This window comes from Cupressus sempervirens, chromosome 7, assembly GCF_028749045.1.
Source record: "Cupressus sempervirens isolate cs-2001-9-10 chromosome 7, ASM2874904v1, whole genome shotgun sequence".
NCBI classification, from domain to species: Eukaryota; Viridiplantae; Streptophyta; class Pinopsida; order Cupressales; family Cupressaceae; genus Cupressus; species Cupressus sempervirens.
In genome coordinates, this window is record NC_143124.1 from 375845088 (window position 1) to 375863736 (window position 18649).

Genomic DNA, 18649 nt, shown 5'->3' on the forward strand with positions numbered 1-18649 from the left:
GAAAAATGGTACAGAATCAAAAATATGATAAGTGTTGTCCCGTACCTATGTCCATAACTACATTGGTAGGCTTCCATTTATATCACAAGTTTGATCAATGAAATTAGATCTTATGTACCCTATATTCTTGTATAGAATTAGGTGCATAAATAGTGAATAGTAATGGAAGGTGAAATCCTTTAAATCCCCACTCTGAGCCCTGGCAATATTCTCTCTCATTACTTCTAGAATATGATTGACATAATGATATTCCCCACCATGGTAGGCATCCTGTACATCTCTTGCAATTATGAATTCTACCCCATAAACCATTTTAGACCCATCCTTACCCACCACCTTATGAACACCATATACAATTTTAACAAAATAATTCTTGACTTTGTCTAGTGCCATCATCTTGTCAACCTTCTTAGGGTAATCATCCACTTCTTATAGGTTCATGGGAATATGTTGTAGCATTGATATCCCACTGTATACCTTGGGGTTTGCTTCAAATTTCTTCTGTAAATCCTTCAAATCTACAAGTTGATCCATAGCTCCCTCCAATCCAAAAGCCTCAATGAATGATTCTTGATCTAGGGTGCATAGGATAGTTCCATCTCTCCTATAGAAAGATTTCATGGCTGGATCATAGCACCAAAATAGGGCCTTCATCATGTCTACATCTACAAAGACCTTTGGAAATATCAACTTGGTGAGATTCTTCTTCCATGGATTGCACAGAAGAATTTCCTTCTCCCTATTATGATAGAAGTATTTGAATAGTTTTGAACCCATAACACCAGGACATATGGCATCTGTGCATAGGGTGTATGGGTCAATAAAAGCTTGATCATATAAATAATTTGCATTGGAGGAACCTAGAAAAAGATTTATCCATTCTTTAGCAAAGCTTTATGGTTTCTTCTATCTGGTTTTGCCTCCTTTTAAGGTTGAAGTTTCTAAAACTGCCATGTTTGAGGCTTGAATCTCTTCTACTTTTTTGTCAAACATTTTGATATTATGTAAATAAACACTGGATATAGCAACTACTTTGTTCTCAAGGAACTCTGGAACTACTCAAATTCTTTCTTTTTGTAGATGGCAAACAGTGATTGTGAAAAGAGAAGATCTTTAAAAATTAATATATGTAAATCAACATTCACCTTGCATTGATTTCAGCATGCTTGAAATGTGATATCAATCCATTTTGTCAAATCAAGGGAGTGTTGCCATTAATATCCAATGATGCACTTTTTGTACTACATTCAAATCATATTGGTTGAGAACCTTATTGTTGTTTCTAGCTAAAATAAATGACTTTATTTTATTGTCAAAAAAAGGCCTACAATGCTGCAACAAAGACCAATGAAAAGACCCTTCGTAACATCTTATTGTTGCAAAAATGTTTTTTTGATGTTACAAAAACCCTTGAAATACCATTGTCAACTAGTCAGACACAATGGAGAAATCCTTTACAATCTTATGATTCCTTTTTTGTCATAGTATCGACACTAACTTTATCTTCCTCTACAATCATTTAGCAAACAACTTCATAGCATCACAAATTATCCTTTCTTGGCCTACAATCTTATGATCCCAGTTACATTCACCTTTTCATAACATCGTTGGTGATATCTCAAGCTTTTATGATGTCAAAAAAAACCTTTAACCCTTCACAATGTAGCATCAATAGCTTAACATTTTGCATGTGTGATCCAATGACCACATCTTAATTGTAACATTGGAAGACACCTTTTTATAACCCTGAGATCTCATGATGAACCATTCATCATAAGATCAAAGACTACCATTTTCCACTTAGAACATATTATAATAACATTTCTTGGTCCCACTATTCCTAATAGCACATACATTTGGCATTTGTACATTTGTTTTGACCAATTAGGAAATGAACATCTATCTAACAACACATCACCTTTTGTTTTCCTTTATAGCCTTTACGATCTTATGACCATAAACCACCATATCATCATAACATCTCAACATTTCCTTTACAATCCTTTGATGTCTGCCTTTTCATAGTATTGTAGCAACTTATTTCATTGTTCCTGATGAGATGATAAACCTTCTTGTTGTAACATCATAGATAGCTGCAATGCAAACCTTTTAAAATTGATATATAATCATATCATACAAAGGGAATTGTATGATTGGGAAGAGTTATTTTCTCACTTGTGACACTATGACACAACATTAATCATGAGATCGAGAGACCTAAAACCCTTACTTGCAATACTCTACTAACCACCCTATCATAACATCATAAGAAATGATGTATTTAGATAAAATGAAAACCCACTCAATTTCAAAAACCTAGGGTTAGTGTTTAGACCAAATTCATGAAGATTTTGCAATATGACATGAAGATAAAAAACTTAGAGCACTAAACCTCACACTTGGGACAATTGACAAAAATAACTGGATTAGGGCAAAATTTTCTAGGGTTTCTTCTATGAATGGAAACAAGATAAAAGCAACCCTAATAATCAATTTAATATTTTCACCATAAATTTGAAAATTTAATCTTAGTTAAAATAGCAACTATTACAGTGTATGCCAAGATGACTCAGGCAACAAATAAAAATTCCTATATCTCTTAGGCATTCCAGAGTTTTCCAAGTTGAGAAGGTAGTGACGATTGAGTTCACTCAAGCATCAAAGAAAAGTTCACAAAAGTTGAGTGTTAACTAAGCTCACTTAGATAATAAAGGAAATGTTGGATGGAACAAATATTAACCATAATAAATTAGTTACCAAAGGAACTTTGTGAAGATGTAGTGTTAACTGAGGTCACCGGGTTAACACATGAAAATAATTTCTAAGTTAGTGTCTACTAAGCAGGGTTGGCTAATGAAGGATTTTCTTATTTTGGTATATTAAGTTCAATCAATTTGTTTGTTGGTTCTAGCTGACAAAGGAGATGAATATTAATTATTCTAAGTTATATTTGAGATGACTTTACAATGCATAAGGTATAAGTATAAGGTCAAGTTGAGGATTGAATGAGAGTAAGTGTATGGAAGAATAGGATATTCTTAGAGGAAGAAAATTAGAAGGATAAGAAGAATATCCTTGAGGAGTTGCAAAGATACATTTGATTAGGAAGGATCAAGTATTCATGACAAAATTGAGATCTATAATCAACAATTTAGTTGCATTAGAAATTAGGTCATCTTAAATTTACTCTCTAACCATTGTAGTAGTGATCTAAATCTCTTAATAGAGTTGGCTAAACAACTATTTGTAAATCCTCTAACAAGGTGACATTTCTTGATTGAAGTGTCTAAAGACCTCTAACAAGACCACTCCTAATAGGGTGATTAAATCCTCTAATAGGGTCACTCCTAATAGTGTGTTTTGTAGCCTTTAACAAGGTTGGGTCCTAACAGGGCTCACTTCAAAAGAATAAAAAATAGTAACTAGTTGCAATTGGTGGTTTTTCCCAAATTGAGTTTCCATGTTAAATATTGGTGTCACTTGTGTTCATTATATTTCTTTCATGTGTATGCAAATAAGTTAATTAAGGTTAATCACAAAAAAAATCTTAAGATTTGCATGTTAAGCATTTATTGAGTTACAATTGTTTTTTAGTGGTTACTAAGTTACAACATATCATCAGTATTAACTGAGTGCCTATGTGATTACCAAGCAACAATATTTTTATTAGTGTTTATGTATTCAATTGACATCTAAGGGACCTAGGATTTATTTTAGACATAAATGATTCACCCCTTCCTTCTTAGTTAGTCCTCTTATATTTCCAACAATTGGTATTAGAGGCTCTTGGTGCTTGAAGAAAAGGTTTCAAGGACCTAAGCTAAATACTACGATGTCTTATACAATGGAGATCCCCAAGCTAAACAAAGATAACTTTAAGGCATGGTAGGAACTCATAAGGCTACATTTGGAAACCATTGGAGATTCAGGCTTAAAGTACCTAGACACCAAATATGTGACACTTGCTAGAACTATGACTATTGAAGAAATTGTAGAGAAAAAGAGTCATAACATTATGATGATTGATATTGCTTCATCTCTCAAATATGTTCAATTTGATGATGTCAAATATTGTGGAACTGCTTATGAAATGTGGACTAAGATGAAAACCATCTATGGAGGAGATGATAATGTAATAATAGGTAAAGTTGAAAGTCTCAGAGGACAATTTGATCAAATAAAGATGAGAGAAGATGAGAACATTGCAAAGTACAATGACAGGATCAAAGCCAGTGTTTGTGCAATAAAAGCTTCAGGAGGAGAGATTGAAGATGAGATAGTGGTAAGTAAGTTTCTCAGAACACTTCCTCCTATATATGCAATCAAATTATCAACAATTCAAGAAATGAGATGCAATCCAAAGAATGATATAACATTGGATGCATTATTTGGTAGATTGAAAATATTTAAGCTAGATAATTACAATAATTATGTTCCTAGTTCGAGAAATCTTGAGTTTTCATTTGAAGCCAAGTTGTCACTTAAGAAGAAAGCTAAAAGATCAAAAGCCAAACAATTTGAAAGTGAAGAGGAAAATAGTTCTGACAGTGATCTAGAAACTATTGAGGCATTACTTGCAATAAGGTATCCCAAAGGCAAAGGAAAATATAAAGGTGAAATTCCTTTAATTTGCTTTTCTTATGAAGAAGTTCGTCACATTTTTGTAAGGTTTCCAAACAGAGAAAATAAATATGAAAAGAAGCACAAAATGTTTAAAGGAAAGAAGGATTTTGAGAACTTCAAGGACTACAAGGAAAATTGTAAGAAATCTTATTTTATGGCCAAAGATTTAGATAGTAGTAATGATGATGAAATGGACTATATTGATTTAAAAGATGAATCTAATGATGAAGATGATAAAATGACACTTATCTCTCATGTTAGAAAAAATGATACGTGGATTAATGATAATGGTTGCTCACATCATATGACTAGAGACAAAACAAATTTTGAACATATGGAACACTATGATGGTGGAAATGTGACATTTGGAAACAATGAACCATGTTGCATAAAGGAAACATGTTGTATCTCACTAACCAATGAAGTTAGACGTGATAATACTTATTAGATTGAAGGGCTCAAGCATAATCTACTGAGTGTGGTACAATTGAATAACATTGGATTCAAGGTAGAAATCATGAATGGGAAGGCCAAGCTATTAGATAGGAAAGGAAATCTAGTTGGATGTAGTAACCAAACAAAAGGTAACTTATTCTTCCTAGATCTTAGTGAAATTTCAAGTTTTATTGCTCGAGTAGAAGAAAGATGGTTATGGTACAAAAGGTTATGTCATGCGAACTTTGATAACCTAATCAAGGTAAGAAAGAACAAAAAAGTGAGATAAATTCCTAGATTGAGGTAACCTAATATGGGCCTATTCAAAAATTATCAAATTGGTAAGATGGGCAAGACAAGTATAAAAAACAAACACTATCATTCTGAAGAAGTCTTGGAGCTAGTTCATACAGACTTATGTGAACCTATTGGAATTGAAAGCTATAGTGGAGATAAGCATTTTACTCACTTTATTGATTATTATTATAGAATTATGACTATAATGTATTTGAAAGATAAGTGTAAAGCATTTCAAAATTATAAATGGCATATAGAAAGTGTGAAAAAGGAAACTAGAAAGAAGCTGAAGTGCTTGAGATTAGACAGAGGTGGTGAATTCATTTCCAATGAATTCAAGAATTATACATTGAAAGAGGAATTAAAAGACAAGTATCAACCCTTGGTACACTACAACAAAATGGTATAGTTGAAAGAAGGAATAGATCCATCATGAATTGTGCAAGAACTTTGATGATAGAAAAGAATGTTGTAATAAAATACTGGAAGGAAGAAATCAATACTGCAGCACATACCTTAATTAGAGTACACCTAAAGAAAGACTCAAATCAAACTCCTTATGAACTATGGCATGGCTACAAACCTAATGTAAGTTATTTAATAGTATTTGGTAGCAAATGTTATATCTTGAAGGAATCTAGGAATGGTAAATTTGATGTCCATGGTGATGAAGGCATATTCCTAAGATATTCCCATAGAACTAAAGTATATAAATATTTGAATTTATCAACTCATAAGATGATAGAAAGTGCACATGTGAGAATTGATGAGTTTGTAGAAAAGAGTGAAGAAGAAAGCAAAAAAGAACCTAAGGATTATAGAAAGTTCATCTATTATAAATTTGATACATTGCTAAATCCAATTTGAAGTCAATAGACTTCACCTCCCAAGTCCCCAGAATCTCTAGAGGCTATAGAGTTGCAACTAGTGCAACCTAAGTCATAGTTTGAAGGACCCAAGTTGCAATTAGAAGCTACTAAGCTGTTGCAAGAGAAAATTGAGTTTGATGGATGCAAGTTATAGAAAGTGGGACTTGAGCTTGATACAAAAGATCATGGAGATGCTAGTGTAAAAATTTCTAAATCCAAAGTACTTGTGTTAGCAAGATATGTTAGAAGGCACCATGCCCCAAATAAGATCATTGTAGACAAGTCAGATGGAACAATGACAAGAAACAAATTGAAAGGTACATGTTTGAATATTGAATTTGAACCTAGATCAGTTAAAGATGCTTTGGATAAGAAAATATGGATTGAAGTAATGAATAAAGAGATAAAAAAGATGGAAAAGAATAAGACCCAAACTCTTATTTCTAAACCCAAGGATACAATGTAATTAGGACAAAGTGGGGTTTTAGAAATAAGCTAAATCAAGATGGAGAAGTTTCCAAAAATAAAGAAAAGTTAGTGTTGAGATGTCATTTTGTACGATGCTTAATGACATAAATCCTTTTGAACTCCTCCCTTGAAAAGATAATCTAGGATCAACTCCAAGGTTTTGGATGATCTTGTGACCTACTAAAATCTACTTAGTTAAAGATAAATGTGTTTGTTCATAGGGAGACCTTTGTTGGTTCTGACAAATTTTGGATAAGATGTTCACGTTGAGATATGATTGAAACGATCATTATTGAAAAGAGATTATTGAAAGAGGGAGATTGTTGAAGAAGACTATGTGTTTCAATAATTATTTTATCACTGATGTCAAACCTTCTATTTACTAGTAAGACAACTGCTTATAAGATTCAAGTACTATCACTTAGTTGATTGATGAATAGGATTTGATCAATAAGATGTAACAAAAGCACCTAGAGGAAAGGTTGAGTTATGATTATGTAATAAAGTACAAGGATCGAGTAAGATAATGATGGCATGATGTATTAATAATCTACTTAAGGTTACAAATACTGGCTACACTTAGAAAGTTTAGAAGAACAAGTTACACAAGTTTGTCTACCAAGCTTGATTGAGTGGATAGTAGGTGCTAAGAAAAGTTAGTGCAAGCCAAACAAAAAGTTAGTTGGAGCTAAGTAAAAGAAAATTCTAGTGGATGCCAAAAAAGATAGTTGATGTTGAGTAAAGTTTAGTTGATGCTAAGCATCAATAAACTTTAGTTGATGCCAAGTGTTTTTACAGTGGGTACTAAGAAACATAGTATGTGCTGAGCATTAGAAGGTTGATAATGTTGAGTTGTTGCATTATGTTAAAGATCAAAGATTAGATGAATTTGAGTTGACAAGTTTGTTTTCTTGAATTTTGTGAACTAGGTGGAAGATAAGGATGATGAGCTGGTGGTAGAATTCAAGTTAAACCATTTTTAGGTGAATTCATGTGGATTCTAGGAGAAGTTTCTAGAAAAAATATGAGATATGAGATATTGGGTAGATAAATTGTATCCTACCTAATCCATCTGAACCCTAAATTGGACAATGAAAAATGAGGAAAACAAAATATCCTAATTTCCTATATATAGGAATGCTTCGTCATGAAGCAAAGTTGTCATGTGTGAGAACCCAAGGAAGAAAAGATGTTAAGAGTTTTGCTTCATCAAGTGACCTAAGAGAAGAGTCTATAATGGCATGTTAAGAAATAAATTTAAGGAGATGTATGCTTGAAGGATGAATAAGCTAGAAGAGTTGCAAAACATGAAATCCAAGTAGAATGGAGGATTGAACAAAGATCTGTAATCTACAAGAGAAGTTGTAAGTTGTCATGTGTGAGAACCTAAGGAAGAAAAGATCTTAAAGGTTTTGCTTCATCAAGTGACCTAAGAGAAGAGTATATAATGGCATGTTAAGAAAGAAGGTTTAAGGAGATGTATGCTTGAAGGGTGGATAAGCTAGAAACGTTGCAAAATATTAAGGCCAAGCAGAATGGAGGACAAAACAATCTATAATCTACAAGAGAATTTGTAAGTTGTATAAGATCAAAGCTCTATTGTTACTCTCTAACAATTATATTAGTCTATGGTAAATCCTTTAGATTAAGGTTGACCTAATAGTCATTTGTAAATCTTTAACCGAGTGGCATTCCTAGTGAATGGCCTAAAGTCCTCTAACAAAGCTCACTTCTAACAGGGTGATTGAAATCCCTTAACTAGGCCACATTTAACAATATGTATTGTAAAATTTAATAGGGTTGGCCTTTCATAGGGCATCACTTAAGAAGAGTGAAATAGAGTAGCATGTTACTAGTGGTTTTTCCCAAATTGGGTTTCCATGTAAATCATTGTGTCAATTGTGTTGATGAATCTATTATGTTTCATGCTTTACATTTCTACAAGTTGATTTGATACTAACCTACAAGTTTTAAGTGATTGCATAATCTTATGGATACATGCATGGGTATGAATGTTTTATGGGTTCACTAAACTATGAAAAGTTTTATTTATACATCTAGACCTTGGATAACTAATTCCCCCCCCCTCAATTATTCTAAAGAATTCCAACAATTAGTATCAAAGCCATCTGCTTAAGAGGACTAGTTTGAAAGTATTAGAAGCATAGAGATTGAGATGTCTAAAAGAGAAGAACCTAAGCTCAATAGAGATAAATTTCCTACATGGCAAAGACTGATGAAGCTACACCTTGGAGGACTTGGAGATAATGGACAATCTATTATTTTAGTGGAATATGTTGATCTAGTTGGAGCCCTAATTGCCAAAGATATGAAGAAGAAGAAAGAACATAGTCAGATAATGTTGGAGATTGCCTCTGCCCTAAGCTATGTTGAATTTGATGATATCAAACATCTTGATAGTGTAAAGAAAATGTGTGATGAGCTAGCCACAATATATGGAGGAGACGAAAATGTTCAAAGAGCCAAATCTGAGAGTCTTAGAGGTAAGTTTGATGATATGAGAATGGAAGAAGGTGAAAATATTACTCAATATGTTGCTAGGATAAAAGAAATTGTTAGTGCAATAAAAGGAGCCACTAGTCAAATAGATAATGATACTGCACTAAGCAAAGTCTTGAGAAAACTACTACCTATTTATGCTATTAGAGTTTCTATAATTCAAGAACTAAGATGTATTCTAGGAAGTTATCTAACCCTTGAAGGTTTGGTAGGTAGACTTACTACTTTTGAACTATCTATCTTTGATAATTACAAACCTGAGAGTCTTGAATCTTCTTTCAAAGCTAAGTTGTTATTGAAGGATTTTGATGAGAAGAAGTAGAATAAGAAGAGAAAGATAAAATATGTGTATAGTGATAGTGATACATATGAGGAAGATGTTGAACAATTAGAAGCACTACTAGAAAAAAAGATTTCACAGAGGTAAAGGCAAGTTCAAAGGTAAGTTACCCATCATTTGTTTCAATTGCAATGAGGTTGGTCATATTGCTACAAGATGTCCATAGAAGAAAAACTACAGAGGTGGTGACAAGTACAAGATTAGAAGAGAAGATGACAACAAAGATTAAAAAGATAAAGGGAAGAAGTCATGCTACATTGTTGAAGAGGAAACAAGGGATGATTATGATGAACATGATGATGAAGTGGTGTATGTTGTAATGAAGGATGAATTTGATTAAGATGAGGCAATTGCACTTGTTACTTGTATGAACAAAAAAGATAGATGGATCATTGATAGTGGATGCTCACATCACATGACTAGAGATAAAAGTAAGTTCATTACCTTAAATTGTTATAAAGGAAATAGTGTAAGATTTGGTAATGATGTACCATGTTTGATAAAAGGAAAAGGTTCTATCAAAGTGACAAATAAGATTTCATGTGACAATGCCTACTATGTTAAAGGATTAAATTATAACTTATTGAGTGTCTCACAATTGAACAATTTGGGATGCAAGGTTGAATTTGAAAGCAAGATTGCTAAGATATATGAAACAAATGGGAAACTGATTGGAAAAGGTGATCAAACTAGAAGTAATTTATTTTATCTCGATATAGAGGATGCTACTTGTCTTGTTATAAAATTTTATGATGTATGGCTTTGGCACAAAAGGTTATGTCATGTTAATTTTGATAACTTAGTTAGTATCAATAACATGAAGAAAGTTAGAGGTTTTCCTAAGTTGAAGAATCCTAATAATGTATTCTGTAAACAATGTCAGCTAGGAAAAATGACAAAGTGAAGTTTTAAGAGTAAAGCTTATACCTCTGAAGAAATACTAGAGATTGTTCTGACTTGTGTGGACCAATTGAAGTGCAAAGCTACAAGGGAGATAAGTACATCATGCTATTTGTTGATGATTACTCTAGGATGATGATAGTCATGTTTTTGAAACAAAAATATGATATTTTTCAAATGTTTAAGTGGTACTTGGAAAGAGTTTAAAAGGATATAGGTAAAAGTATGAAATGTTTGAGATCTAACAGAGAAGGAGAATTTACATAAAATGAATTTGAGATGTTTTATAATGATAGAGGAATCAAAAGATAGATATTTTCCCCAAAACACCTCTACAAAATGGAATAGCTAAAAGGAGAAATAGATCTATAATGGACTATGCTAGAACACTCATGATGGAGAAGAATGTTGCTTTGAAATATTGGAGAGAAGCTACAAGTACTGCTATCTATACCTTGAACCATGTGCAAATTAAGAAAGGTACTTGTTATGGTGTCCATAACACACACCCCATTCCTTACTAGGAATGGGGACCCCCTACTTTTTTTGACTCCCAGACTCATAGTTCAGGAGATGGGATAAGAAAAAATTTAGAAGTTAGAATTTTAGAGTAAAAATAAAATTAAAAAAATCATCATCATCTAGCGTGCACACATCCAGACATGATGCACTTTGGAAAAAGGGAGAGGGGGTTATAAAACCCTCCCTCCCCTTCTTACTTACTCATTTTTTCTGAAGAGGAAGGAGGGAGAGGTAATGCACTCCCCCCCATTTTTTTGTCCATGCCGCATGCCTCAATGGTGCACGTACGTTTCCCCGCACCCTACATGTGAGTACCGCACCACTGCAGCATCACTCACCATGCCCTTTTGGGTGTGTGGTATGATGCTCCCACAAAGCGCATGTGCACTGCGACAACCACGCCTGAGAAAAATTGCATGGTGCTGTCGCAAAAAATGCACCGCACCCCTTTTGGGGCACATGCACGCGACGCTGTACCATGCTACACCCCTTTTGGGGAGTGCATGCATGCAGCGTTGCACCACGCCATGCCCCTTTTGGGGCACACATGTGCTGCTCATGCCACTATGCAAGTGGTGCACGCCTATCCACGCACTCTTAAATAAGTTCCCTAGGGGGGACCTTTTTTTTTCCTTTTTTTTTTTTTGATATCTAATAATATTTTTTTTTTCCCATGACACATAGGTAATATAATCAGATGGCATCCACATCCAAATCAGTAGCTAAACTAGTTGTGTACAAGTTCGAAGGTGTAACCCCAAAATCACAGTTGCATGATGAATACTCTAAGATCAAAGACATAGAACTTGGACACATGGACTTGGGAGAGTTCTTAAGAGTTTGTAACAACCCAACTAAAAGATCATCTTTGAGATCCACCATAATCTATTTCGAATTAGTAAATATAGCATCACATCCCAAGACCATTTAATCAGCTAAATTGATTATGACCCTATCTCTACATTTTTTCCCTAATGAAAGGGTGTTAAAGAGAATCACTGGGGAAGTGGTGTTGGATCTACGACTTGATATTATCAAGAGGGTTTTTCATCTACTTAGAGCCGATCAGTTCATCAGGCTTTCATATGAAGCAGTTGAGAGGTGGCATAAGGATCATTACCAGGAGGCCATCGACATCATATATTCCTCTTACTTCATTGAGAAACCACCTCGGGGGAAGACAATCAACAAAGTGGATATGAATCGAGGATACATGAAGGATGACATTGGAGATTCAATCATTCTCCTAAGTAGAGTTATAGGATTGCCTGCAACAAATCATCTCACTCCATTCATGGTCAATTTCATTGAGACCATTAGACATGCAAAGATGCCATTGGATTGGGCCACCACACTTAGTGAGAACCTATGTGACCAGTTGCGGAAAGTAAAGGACAAGAAGAAGTTCTATATGACTTCTTATGTGGTATATCTACTTGCAGCAAGGGCCACCGACTATCCCAAGTTGTACAAGAAGGGCAATATGAAGGATCCTAATGCATGGCCATATATAGTCTATCCTCAGCTAGTGAAGAAGAAGCTCTCACCACAGATCAAGGAGTAGATAATTGTGAACGATGCCTTCATCTTTGCCATTATTTGATTCATCAAAGGGGATTATGGGAAGAGATCATCTGATGAGGCCAAGACACAGATCATAGCTCTCAGTGCATATTTCATCCAATTTTGGAAATTCACATACATTCAAGTTAGTGGAGCATCCATCAATCCAAAAAAACTCCCAAGGTACCCAAGTGACAAGTTGGTTTTAATGGAAATTTCTTGGCAGATTGAGTCAGCTTATGAGAGGATCAAAAAACAATGGAGGCCTTGTTGGGATTGGCCTTTTGTAATAGGAGCATACCAGGTAAAGAGAAAGTAGGATATCTTGACTTTCGAGTGGGAATGGGAGAATTATCCTCTTGAAGAATATAACTCTCCCTAGCCATTCTTTGACAATGTTGGTAAAGTGGAAAACTTGGCAGGAAAAGAGTTTTATCATGAGGATGCCATTGAAGATCATTGGATAAATGCTACAAATGACTATGATGTTTGTATCAGAGATTATTGTAGAATGACTTTGCATTTAGCAAAAATGGCTCTCCATTTGAGCATCCCAGATGAGATAAGGCTACAAGACTCACAAGAGCTACTGGATCCCCTATTCAATATAGATAAAGATGGCGAGAGGCCCATCCTGAATGCAAAAATTGATAGAGAGGAAGGAGATGATATTAATCATTGAGTGAGACATGTCATCATAATGAGAAAGAGTTGGATGAAGAAACCCTTTCCATTTTATCCAATTCTAAATATAGTGATATTCCATGCACATGCTCACCTAGAAAGGGTAAAGGGGAAGAAAGTCATAGTTCCTATCTTTGCACTGCAGTCTCCTATCAGGCCATAAATAGTCTACCAACTTGATCATCTAGTGGGATACTACCATCCTTCAGAGAAGAAGAAGGAAGAGAAGAAGAGAGCCTCTCCTCAGAGGATTTAGGTAGAGCATGCTGAAGAATAGGCCCCTTTGCAGCGATAGGAATCTACTCCCTAGGAGCCCCTAGACTCTAGAATTTCTCATATCTAGGTTGATTTTCCATTGCCTCCCATTTTTTCAAGTCAACAAGAAGAGGGTGAAATTCCAAAGACATCCATTCATCCGATGCATGAAGAGCTCATTTCTCCTATGGTTCCACAGAAGCAAAAGAGGATCAAGATTAGAATGAACAAGAGGCAAAGAGTTCATAAAGGATTAGTGCCTAATCCATCTATTCCTGAAACCATTCCAGAGGAAGAATCAGATGAGGGGGAAACAAAAATCAGATGAAGAGGAGGAGCAAGTGCCTCTACAAAGGAGAACTCAACTAGCCAAAGCTACATAATTGGAAAGAAGGAAGAGTGTCACAAATATCCCACCACCCACCCAATTTGAAATGGTAGAACTCTCTTCTTTGAAAGATGAAGTACAGTGATGGGTGAATGAGAAAAGGGAGCTAGGTTATGATGTTCTCTCCATCCCAAATTTTGATTTCATGCCAGTGGGTACATAATTGGTTGGAGATAAGATTAGAGATACTCCTACATGTGAACTTCAACAACAAGATTGGATGTAGATGCCACCTGAGACACCAGGTCCTCATCCAACTCCCCCATCTTCACCTTAGGTTATGATGGTAGATAAGGTATCAATGACATCTCCACCTCCTAGTTCAGAAGAACATGTTCAGAAGGAATCATCATCACAAGGAGAACTAGAAGCGAGGGTTACTAATGAGCCATCAAAAGAGGCACATGTAGTAGAATTTATACAACAACCTTCTTAGGAAGTTGAGGATAAAACTATAGGATCTACATAAACTAAGACTATAGAAAAAGAACCCTCACAACAAGAGACTCCAAGCAAGAACGATAGAGGGAAGGAGGTAGTTGAACACATCCCTTCATCATCTAGAGCCAAGGTTATAGAAAGACATATCCTAAGATGGTTTTGGAATGAGATAATGAGGAGTGCCAAGCATCAATTCCTTGCTTCAGAGGGTGATATTTGTGACATTGCAAAGATTTTGAACAAGCCTGACTCTCCATTACATGATGCAACACCATTTCCATTCATTACTACTACTTAGAACTAGGACTTATTTGCACAAGTGGCTCACCCTCTAAAAGGTACAGATGAAGAAGCTATTAGCCTTCTAGACTATGAAGTGAAAGATATCATGTTAGGAAAGCCTACACAAGATACTTCTCGACAGATGATGACTATGGGAGTCAAGGAGGTTCTCAGCCATATGGAATAGGATGAGGTTGAAATTAGAACACTTCGAAGGCAGGTTGAGATCTTAAAGGGATATTTAGCTGAAGTTATTGGTCCTTTTGATTCTGAATGCCCTAAGGAGACTTTGAATACCATTCTTAGAGAAGGGGAAGGTGTACAACTCAGTCCATTTTTGAGAGCTTGTTAGGATTGGTGAGATATCCTTGAGGATAGGGGTGTTACTATAATCATAGGAAGTCTGAAGCTATTGCATGCTACACAAGAAAATGTTGACAATATTGTGGCAATTTTGAGGCATGACTTTAGTATTATGGATGAGGTACGGGTATGAAGCAAGGATTTACAAACTCTACAAGCCGTAAAAGGGAAAAGGTATGACATTCTGATTGATGTATACACTAGAGAAGAGTTAGTCATGATAGAGGATTGGATAGAAAAGATTGCAAATGGAAATAAAGTGATGAAAACATTGCATGATGAGATACATAGGCTCAAGGACCAAGCCCAAGAGAAAATTTTGGAAGAAAAAAAGTTGTACAGTGATGCATGCTTGGACATTTTTGAAGATAAAGAACGAGAGAAGCTTTTACCACTTGAGGTAGTTGTGGAGAATTTTAGAAAGAGTTTAGAGGAAACATCTAGTGATGAAGACATTAGACAAGCCTTTAGGATAGAGGAAGCACTGTTAGAGGTGGACACCAAACTTAGAGATTTTGCAGAAACTTGAATTGAGGTGGACAACTACAGATAGAAGGTCAAAGACAAGTATGAGGCTTTGGATCTTCTGGATGCTACTAAGATTACTAAGATTATAGAGAAATTCAAGGGAAAACATCCAAAGATATCTTTAGGATAAAGATGAGCAAAATCCAGATGCTAAAATTTCAATTTTGACACTTAGTAAAATTTTGAGATTTTTGAACTAGTCGAGGTTCGTAGGTCCGCAATTCAGAGGCGAACCAACAGTTGACTACCAATTCTAAAAATAACACTTATCATGCATCATGAATGCATTCTGATGGCAGTTTAACTTTGACACACGCCTAGTGAAGGGGCAACTTCTATTTTTGGTGTCTCCATGCACTTCTACTTTGATTGATGGCTTCCTCCTACTTTCTCTCTCATGCTTTCATTATTTTTGACATGTAAAGGGATCATGCATCCAATTAATGAATAAAATATGGATGGAGTCCCTCTAAGCACCAGTTAAATTGTTAATTTATATATATTTAGTTTGTTTAAATGTTTTAAAGGCATTTTATTACATCAAGATATCGCTCACTCTCAACACAAATTGAGGAGACAATTTCTTATAAATACCCCATTGTAAAATGTAACAAGGGCCACTGTTATTATGCAATAAAGTTATGCTTTTGGTGCTAGCATTCAGAGTGCAGTTATTCTTTCCTGAATGTGTCATTGTTTTGTGAATTTTATTAATGAGATTGTGATTGAGCCAAAGGTTTATTGTGTTGTTTCTAGTTGTGTGATCTTTTAGTTTTGGTGTTTGCTATAGATATATGAATTTTGTTGACGTAATGAGCTTGAGAAGAGATCACCCAATTTCTGTCTACATAGATTTTTGTCTTGCATAAGTGCACTTTTCGTGGCCTTGTGATTTGATGAAGAGTGAAACATCATTTGATTTATTAAAGATTCTCACTGACGATTGCATCAGTGGATTCTAGGAAGCGCTACTCCTATTTTCATTGGTTTCCTACTGATTTCTTTGAAGGTTTAACATGCAATGTGTTGTGTTTTGTAGCTTATGTCCATTTAAGAATTTCAATTTCAAGTTATTTGATCTCATGTTATTTTCTTTTAGTTTCATTATTTTCTTTGCTAACCCCCTATTAGAATAGGACCTCATAGTAGCTGCATTGTTAGAATTGCATTCATAAAAAAATAGAAAATACAAAAATATTGTTCTTTTGGTGTGATATTTTGAGATAGCAAATAGATTTTACTTCAATTCCAAGATAAGAGAGCTTTTAGAACCAGAAAAGGCCTCCTTGTGAACACTCACATTTATCTTCTACTAAGTGGATTTTGGTATGTCGCAAGACAAACACTGAACCTTGGAGTGGATCCTTAAAAAGATTTTCTTTTCAAGAGAGGAATTACACTATGGATTCCTGCGGTTGACCTCATGCAAAATGAATGCCCAACAGTACTTATTCAATAGCTCTTGAACTATGGTATGGATATCCACCCAATGTAAAATTCTTTAAGGTATTTGGAAGTAAATGTTACATTCTTGAAGATGTTAGGAATGACAAGCTTCATGCAAAAAGTGAAGACGGTATATTCCTAAGATACTCCATACGAAGTAAAGCCTATAAGTGTTTGAATACTAACATTAAAAAAATTGTGGAAAATGTAAATGTGCATTTTGATGAATATACAAAAGTACATGAGGCTGAATTGGGGAAAAGTGCAAACCTATGTCACCCTTTTGTAAAGGAAAAGGCTAACAAAATTATAATTGTTCATCTTCAATGATATAAAATTGGTACTATTATTTAGAATTTAAAAATAAAGTAAATTAATGAAATGTGTAGAAACTGATCAATTTTAGGATTATAATTTTTAACAATTATTTGGAATAAGAATTGATATATTTTCATAATTTTTTTAGATGATTTTTTAGTTGTTGAAAAATGCTAAAAATTAGGAGTCTAGTTTGCACCAAAAAACTATATTGAAACAAACTTATTTCCCTTTGATCTCAAACTATGTTATAGATAACATATATTTCTAGAATATTCAAACATAAAAATTGGCTTTAGACCTATATTTTCTCTTTTATAATGTTTCAAATTTTGACTCACCTAAAATCAATAGTTTTCATCTCCCACAACATTTTACAAGACACATCTATTCTAAATAGAATAATAATTATAAATTGTTGAAGAGGACTCTCTCCTCTAGAATGTCATATAATATAAATTTATTTTTGATATGATTTAATTTTTTTTCTTTCTCCAAATTGACATCTTTTCGAGTGCTAAAATACATGCTTGTATGATTTTTTAGTTACAATATACTATATCTAATTAAAACACTATAAAATCTATATGAGAATATTCTTGATTTTGAGCTTTATAAAATGATGTTTATAAGTTATTAAAAAATACCATAAAAATAGTAAGATTTATTGAAACATTAATTTTTTGAAATAATTATATTACTTTAGTAATTGGATACAAACTAGTATAAAACATGCATTTAATAGACATTTCCTATTGGAAAAGTGTGAGACCATATATAATTTAGCTACAATTAATTTATGTAGATCATATATTTGAAAAAAATTGATTTTTAGATAGAAATACTCCAATTTAGTGATTTTGATAAGTCAGCCCAAAAGGTGACACAACTTTGTACTTTCACCCACCTATGAAAGAACCAAAAGAATACAAATCATTGTAAAATTTTATGAAGATATAACTACTGAAGAAGATGCTATAAATCAATCTGCAAACCAACAAAAAGTTCCAGTGACTACCGAGTCACATCTTGTGAATGCCAAGTTGTATTTAGGAACTCTTCTACATTTAGGTGTCGAGATACATAATGAAGTGGGTGTACATTCTGATTCTAAGGTTAGTATACATGAAGGAAATGCTAAGATACTTGACAAAGATATGCATAATGATTTTGAAGCTGGAAGACAAAATGAAGAAACAAGTGCTGAGCCAAGATTGTCCAAATATGTCAAAAGACAACATCCTATTAATGAAATCATTGGAGATAAAGATGCTAGGCCAATGACAAGAAATAGATTGAGAAGTGAATCATGTTTGTTGAGCATGAAGGAACCCAAAATAGTAAAAGATGCACTAGAAGATGCTAGCTGGTACAAAGCCATGGAAGAAGAGATTGAACAAATAGACA